The following is an 8,521-nucleotide window of genomic DNA, read 5'->3' on the forward strand; positions in this document are numbered from 1 at the left end:
ATAAGACCCCCCCCTCCTACCCCCCCCCCCCCCCAATGTAAGATTTCCTCCTTTTTAAGACCTTGGTTTTTCAGACGTTTTTTACAATGTTTTAACATAGAGGGGGGAATCGAGACGAGGGTCGTCAGTGGTGTATGTGTGTGTGTGTGTGTGTGTGTGTGTGTGTGTGTCTGTGCTTGTGTGTGTGTAGAGCGATTCAGACCAAACTACTAGACCGATCTTTATGAAATTTTACATGCGAGTTTCTGGGAATGATATCCCTAGACTTTTTGTTTCATTTTTTCGATAAATGTCTTTGATGACGTCATATCCGGCTTTTTGTAAAAGTTGAGGCGGCACTGTCACACCTTCATTTTTCAATCAAATTGATTGAAATGTTGGCCAAGCAATCTTCGACGAAGGCCGGATTTCGGTATTGCATTTCAGCATGGAGGCTTGAAAATTAATTAATGACTTTGGTCATTAAAAATCTGAAAATTGTAATTAAAATTATTTTTTTATAAAACGATCCACAATTACTTTTATTTTATTCTTCGTCATGTTCTGATTCCAAAAACATATAAATATGTTATATTCGGATTAAAAACAAGCTCTGAAACTTAAAAATATAAAAATTATGATTAAAAACAATTTCATCTTATTCCTTGTGGGTTCTTGATTCCAAAAACATATAGATATGGTATATTTGGATTAAAAACACGCTCAGAAAGTTAAAACGAAGAGAGGTACAGTAAAGCGTGCTATGCAGCACAGCGCAACCGCTACCGCGCTAAATAGACTCGTCACTTTCACTGCCTTTTGCACAAGCGGCGGACTACGCGGTCATTGTGAAAAAATGCAGTGCGTTCAGTTTCATTCTGTGAGTTCCACAGCTTGACTAAATGTAGTAATTTCGCCTTACGCGACTTGTTAAGACTTGACCCCCCCCCCCCCCCCTCCCCCCCCCATACACACACACACAAAGTAAGCAGACTTCTCTTTTGTTAAGACCTTGCTTTTTGAGATGTTTTGTTCATAACATATGTAAATTTACCTCCAATATAAGACTCCCTTATATGACGGGCGCTGTGGCGTGGTGGTAAGACGTCGGCCTCTTAATCGGAAGGTCGAGGGTTCGAATCCCGGCCGCGGCCGCCTGGTGGGTTAAGTGTGGAGATTTTTCCGATCTCCCAGGTCAACTTATGTGCAGACCTGCTAGTGGCTTATCCCCCTTCGTGTGTACACGCAAGCACAAGACCAAGTGCGCACGGAAAAGATCCTGTAATCCATGTCAGAGTTCGTTGGGTTATAGAAACACGAAAATACCCAGCATGCTTCCTCCGAAAGCGGCGTATGGCTGCCTAAATGGCGGGGTAAAAACGGTCATACACGTAAATTTCCACTCGTGCAAAAAACACGAGTACACGTGGGAGTTTCAGCCCACGAACGAAGAAGAAGAAGAAGACTCCCTTATGTTTGAGACTTGACTTTCTCAGATTTGTAGATATCATAACAGGGGGATGGGGAGGGGTCCATTATACCCTCAGGATCTGCAGGTAAGCCTGTTCTTGATTGGTTTTCTTGTTACACCCCTTGTAACAGTTGAATTGGACGCGACTCGTGTTGAACGTGGAACTAATTTTCAACGTGCGTGTGTTTGGGGGAGGGGGGGGGGTGTATGCGCGAGCGTGTATGTGTGCGTGTGAGTGTTTGTCAGTATGGGTGTGTATGCACGCGCGCGAGCGTGTGTGTGCCCGTATGAGTGTGTGTCAGTATGCGTGTGTGTGTGTGTGTGTGTGTGTGTGTGTGTGTGTGTGTGTGTGTACGTATGCAGGTGTTTGTGTGTGTGCGTGTGTGTGTGTGTGTGTGTGTGTGTGTGTGTGTGTGCGTGTGTGTGTGTTTGCGTGCGTACCTGAGTATTGCAGTGCGTGTGCGCATGTGTGTTTGTCTGTGAGGTGGCGTGTTTTTTTTACCCCGCTGAGCAGTGCGTTATAGTGTTCCATACTTGTAGCGTATAATCAGTAGAGGAACCTTTACAACTATCATGGAGTTTTCATTGTGTCTGGGATCACTGCACTGAGCTTACAGTCTTATCTGCGTGTTGTGCTTTTCTGTCGTGTTTCTGATAACAGATAAGGCCGCACTGCTATCCAATGTTTTACAATGATCATTTGTGAAGTATTCCTTCTGTTTGTAACTGCATGTTACACAGACATACTGGCAAATTGGCAGGCAGGCAGGCAGGCAGGCAGGCAGGCAGACACAAGCAAGCAAGCATGCAAGCTCGCACGCACACATGCACGCACACAAGCACACACGCACGCACGCACGCACACAAACACACACACACATATACGCACACACACACACACACACACACATACATACACACACACACACTCATATATACACACACACACACACACACACACACACACACACACACACACACACACACACAGACAGAGAGAATGTGTATCTAACCTCCTCCTTGTCCTAGTGCAAGTCCTCAAACCAAAACATCCAGCCAATGACACGAAAACAGCGTAATAATCGACTTTCGTTTTGAATTATTGACTCCACTTCTCTGTTTCCTGTCAATGGGTCGTTGGGGAAACAGCAAAAAATAACATCCCCTTCTGTAAAGCTTGTTTGACCGGAGCCTTGAGAAAACGGTCCCTGGTGAAACCACTAAAAAGACTAACAAGAGAGTTATACTTGCTTGGCTTGATTTACAGGATTCAGAATGCGACCGAAAGCCTTGCCCGTGGAAATGTATCAGTAAGTCGATGCATGTGTCCGGGTTGTAGTTTGACCCCCGAACCTAATTTACATGATATACACACGTGTGAAAATATGGTTTAGTTATCAAATGGGCGGTTTCTGGTTTAGTTATTACATTGGCGGTCTCCCTTACGTATGTAGGATAAAGGGCATTTTCTTCGCCGCAGTTTAAGACGCATATTCAGTGATGTACTCGATATTGCTCTCTAACTATGAAAATCAATCAAATGAATAGCAAATAATGGTCGGTACACACACTATCCAGCGTCAGAGTCTCGATTGTTTGTCGTCAAGCGTTTTAGACAGAAAAAGAATTCCCACGGCCGGTTCGCAGGAGTCGATTTTTGGAGACTTTGTTCCGGAATAAACTGCACTGAGGGTACAGTTCATCCCGGACCAAAGTACCTAACCTCGACTCTTATAATAATAATAATAACGATTACTTATATAGCGCGTAAACCTCGTGGTGACAAGCCCAGAGCGCTTTACACTTACATAATCATAATACAAACAAGGAAAGAGAACCAAATCCGAATAAATTCAAACATGGTCACACACACCCACACACGCACGCACACACACAAACACACTCACACACACGCGCGCGCACACACACACACACACACAATATTTCTTTCGTCATTGTCAATGTTCAGGTAACCCGCAATGTCATTCCATGTACGCATACGTTATACTAGTACAACACACATAGGCACATACACATCTTCACGAACGCCACACTTTAGTAGATAATACACGTGGCAGCGCCAATGACTCACCGATCATGGGATCTCCTTCAGAGGTCTAACTTAAACATGTGTGTTTTGAGGGCTGTTCTAAAGGCAGATGGTGACTGGGAATCCCTAATGCTCCGGGGGATTTTCTCCCAGACAAGAGGTCCCTGGTACTTGAAGGATCTCTCAAATCCATAGTTAGTTGATTTTCTGTTTCTTTTTGGTTTTCGATCCATGCTGGCCCAGAACTTGTTTTAGACCCTTGAGGCATGTTTGCTTTGTGGTGTCATTGGCCACCAGCCCAGCTACGAACTCTGTAGCTCTTGCTGCTTTTTTTAGGTAGTCTTTTGGGGACTATTTGAGACGGAAGCCATGTCCCACCCCCGTATCACCACAATGGCACGTAAAAGACCTTGGTCATTCTGCCATAAGTGCAGGCGGCTGAGTACACCGAAACACGCAGACTCCGTTGCTGCTAGCTTTCCACTGGGAGAAAGCGACCCGAATTTCCCAGCGATGGGACAATAAAGTAATGACAAGTCGCGTAAGGCGAAAATACAACATTTAGTCAAGCTGTCGAACTCAGAGAATGAAACTGAACGCAATGCAATTTTTCAGCAAGACCGTATACTCGTAGCATCGTCAGTCCACCGCTCGTGGCAAAGGCAGTGAAATTGACAAGAAGAGCGGGGTAGTAGTTGCGCTGAGAAGGCGGATAGCACGCTTTTCTGTACCTCTCTTCGTTTTAACTTTCTGAGTGTGTTTTTAATTCAAACATATCATATCTATATGTTTTTGGAATCAGGAACCGACAAGGAATAAGATGAAAGTGTTTTTAAGTTGATTTCGAAAATTTAATTTTGATCATAATTTTTATATTTTTAATTTTCAGAGCTTGTTTTAAATATTTATATGTTTTTGAAATCAGAAAATGATGAAGAATATAAGATGAACGTAAATTTGGATCGTTTAAATTGTTTTTCTTCAGATTTTTAATGACCAAAGTCATTAATTAATTTTTAAGCCACCAAGCTGAAATGCAATACCGAAGTCCGGCCTTCGTCGAAGATTGCTTGGCCAAAATTTCAATCAATTTGATTGAAAAATGAGGGTGTGACAGTGCCGCCTCAACTTTTACAAAAAGCCGGATATGACGTCATCAAAACTTGACTAAATGTAACAAGTCGCGTAAGGCGAAAATACAATATTTAGTCAAGTAGCTGTCGAACTCACAGAATGAAAGTGAACGCAATGCCATTTTTCAGCAAGACCGTATACTCGTAGCATCGTCAGTCCAACGCTCATGGCAAAGGCAGTGAAATTGACAAGAAGAGCGGGGTAGTAGTTGCGCTAAGAAGGATAGCACGCTTTTCTGTACCTCTCTTTGTTTTAACTTTCTGAGCGTGTTTTTAATTCAAACATATCATATCTATATGTTTTTGGAATCAGGAACCGACAAGGAATAAGATAAAAGTGTTTTTAAATTGATTTGGACAATTTAATTTTGATAATAATTTTTATATATTTAATTTTCAGAGCTTGTTTTTAATCCAAATATAACATATTTATATGTTTTTGGAATCAGCAAATGATGGAGAATAAGATAAACGTAAATTTGGATCGTTTTATAAATTTGTATTTTTTTTTACAATTTTCAGATTTTTAATGACCAAAGTCATTAATTAATTTTTAAGCCACCAAGCTGAAATGCAATACCGAACCCCGGGCTTCGTCGAAAATTACTTGACCAAACTTTCAACCAATTTGGTTGAAAAATGAGGGCGTGACAGTGCCGCCTCAACTTTCACGAAAAGCCGGATATGACGTCATCAAAGACATTTATCAAAAAACGGAAAAAAAGTATGGGGATTTCATACCCAGGAACTCTCATGTCAAATTTCATAAAGACCGGTCCAGTAGTTTAGTCTGAATCGCTCTACACACACACACACACACACACACGCACACACGCACACACGCACATACACCACGACCCTCGTTTCGATTCCCCCTCGATGTTAAAATATTTAGTCAAAACTTGACTAAATATAAAAATGAACATGAAAATACATTCCGTCCCGTATGAACAAGCATGTAAACCAGCATGTAAACCCCGTCGCGATATAACCTTCGTGGTTGAAAACGACGTTAAACACCAAATAAAGAAAGAAAGCATGTAAACCAGCATGTAAACCAGCATAAATCTCTCCAGGCTTTTACATGGAATAAGAGCAACCGGACTCATACACTCAGACATAATTATGTAAAGCATATCAGCATGACTGTCACCTGTACTCTTCATAGTAAAACTTTTCGCTGATTTTATTGTGTAACTTACTACTGTGTCAATCTGTAGCTAAAATAGCTCACGAAAAAGGTATCTACCTAGCTACCTGAAATACGCGATCAACAAATCCATAATTACGTGTGTGTGTGTGTGTGCCGGTGTGTGTGTGTGTGTGTGTGTGTGGTGTGTGTGTGTGAGTGTATGTTGCCAAAAATATTACTCACATCTCACAAATTTGCTCGCTCACTCATCCTCTAACTCAACGCATCCAATAACCCATATGGATGAGTTTGGCTTAATTAAAGCCCCACTCCGCCTCACATGAGGTTTACAGAACGGTGCCATCTTTCACTAAACCAGCCATACTAGCCTGATGGAACACACTCACAATAGCATTCAACAACATTTAATGACACTTACATTAGGCCTACTCTTGTATTGTTATTTTATTGCGCGTAATCCACACACCAGTTCTCGTGGTTTATTTAACCCCCGAACCATCGGGACCCCGTGTGACCCACTATTTCATACCTGATCAATTGAGTGGTTTGCGCTTTAAATCCTTCTCAAGATCTCCAAAAGTATATTATTGTGCACCTCTGAATCTGAATTACAACAAAATTAATGCCTGATAGTGACACAAAACAGAGTGGCGGCGTCTTCAAAAAAACTAGCAGTTCGCAGAATAATCGTTTGCTTTGGCAATTGTAAGATGCAGCTACTTTGCTGTGAGAGTCGCCCTGTTGCGGAAGTACGTTTGTATGCGCGCAATACTTAATCTACACAGGCACAGTAACAAACAGAATAAAATGTTTGAAATTTAAGTTGATCAGCATCTTAATAAGGGGGGGGGGGGGGGGGGAAGTTGTATCGTTTTCAGTAGCCTACTTTCCCGTCATCAACGAAAAAGAGCTGCAATTGACACGCAGCAGTCAACTCACTCATCCATCTCTCTTGACATTCATCCGGGTTCTCTACTTTCAAACTTTTTAGAACTTTGAACTGAACTGACTTTTGTCTTGATAAAAAAAAAAGTGTTTTAAACAATTTGGTCTCACGAACTGTCAATTTATTATTTAGATTTGAACAGTTAGGTCCCTCGCCATAACGAGGCGTCTGATGCACAAGGTACATGTACTATCGGCACGAAATAATTTCCTAAAAAAATGTATCACTCTCAACGAAAAGCAGCCAGGATGTTCCCAAGGGGTAAGCGTTCAAATGGAAGTATGTTTGTACTGTATGTAAAGGCAAGGGTAGCTCTGTGATCAGAAACAGATGGTTTACGGCAGTGTGGCTTTAACAAAAAACACGGTTTTTAAACATTTTTGTTATGGGTGTGCACGTTAAAGATCCCACGATTGACAAAAGGGTCTTTCCTGGCAAAATTGCTTAGGCACAGTTAATAATTGTCTACCTATACCCGTGTGACTTGGAATAATAGGCCGTGAAAGGTAAATATGCGCCGAAATGGCTGCAATCTACTGGCCGTATAAAATTTCATCTCACACGGCATCACTGCAGAGCGCCTAGAACTGTACCCACGGAATATGCGCGATATAAGCCTCATTGATTGATATATATTTTCTTCTTCACAGAAATGTTTGCCTACATGTAATGTGTTTGAGTTGTCTTTAGCATGCGAGGTTATCATAGAGATCAGAACAATTCAAGGTCTTTTACACTTTGTAACGCATGTTTGGTCTGCATGTTTTCCCCAATTACACATGCATTTAGCAATGACATTTTATTCATAAACTTTCTAAATTTAGACAAATACCGGAACAGCCGGAATAAGGACATATGTTCTGTGGTGTCCATTCTAGAAGGCAAACAAGCAATTAGCATTGCGCATGCGCGTGCTAAAAGCATGCCCTTCGATAGACAAGTAAATAATAGCCCAGTTTCCCTTGTTTGTATCTAGGTAGGTTTTTTCTGTGTGTGTGTGTGTGTGCGCGAGTGTGTGCGTGCGTGCGTGTGTGTGTGTGTGTGTGTGTGTGTATGTGCGCGGGTGAGTGTGTGTCAGTTTGCGTGTGTGTGTGTGTGTGGTTTTTTTTCTCTGTGTGTGTGTGTGTGTGTGTGTGTGTGTGTGTGTGTGTGTGTGTGTAGACAATTGTGCGGGCGTGCGGGCGGGCGGGAGGGCGTGCGTGCAAGCGTGCGTGCGTGTGTGTGTGTGATTGTGTGTGTGTGTGTGTGTGTGTGATTGTGTGTGTGCGTGCGTGCGTACGTGCGTGCGTGCGTGTGCGTTTGTGTGTGTGCGTGCGTGTGTGTGTGTGCGTGTGCGTGCGTGCGTGCGTGTGTGTGTGTGTGTGCACGGCTTTGTGTTTGTGGTGGGTTTTTTTTTCCTGCAGGATAAATATACCCATTGTTCGAATAAAAAGGGTTCGGGGTCGGGAATTGAGTTGGCGGGAGGGAGGGGGGTGGAGTGTGGAGGGGATGGAGTGGGGGGGGGGGGGGGATAATCCGAACTTGGCCTGCTAGTCGCAGGTAACGACAACGACTTTGTTTTTCGTAGTTACATCTATATCTATATACGGCTTGTGTGTGTGTGTCTGTCTGTCTGTCTGTCGGTCACTTCGCGATGCACGGCCAACATTCTCGATGGATCTACTTCAAATTTGGTGGGCATATTCAGGTAGACCCCGGACACAATCTGGTCGATGAAAATTTTCAACACGTGCTCTAAGCGCGGCGCGGTAAACCGATTTTGGTTTTTCTGTAGATCCATTTCCAGTAA

This window comes from Littorina saxatilis, linkage group LG15 (genome assembly GCF_037325665.1).
Source record: "Littorina saxatilis isolate snail1 linkage group LG15, US_GU_Lsax_2.0, whole genome shotgun sequence".
Taxonomy (NCBI): Eukaryota; Metazoa; Mollusca; class Gastropoda; order Littorinimorpha; family Littorinidae; genus Littorina; species Littorina saxatilis.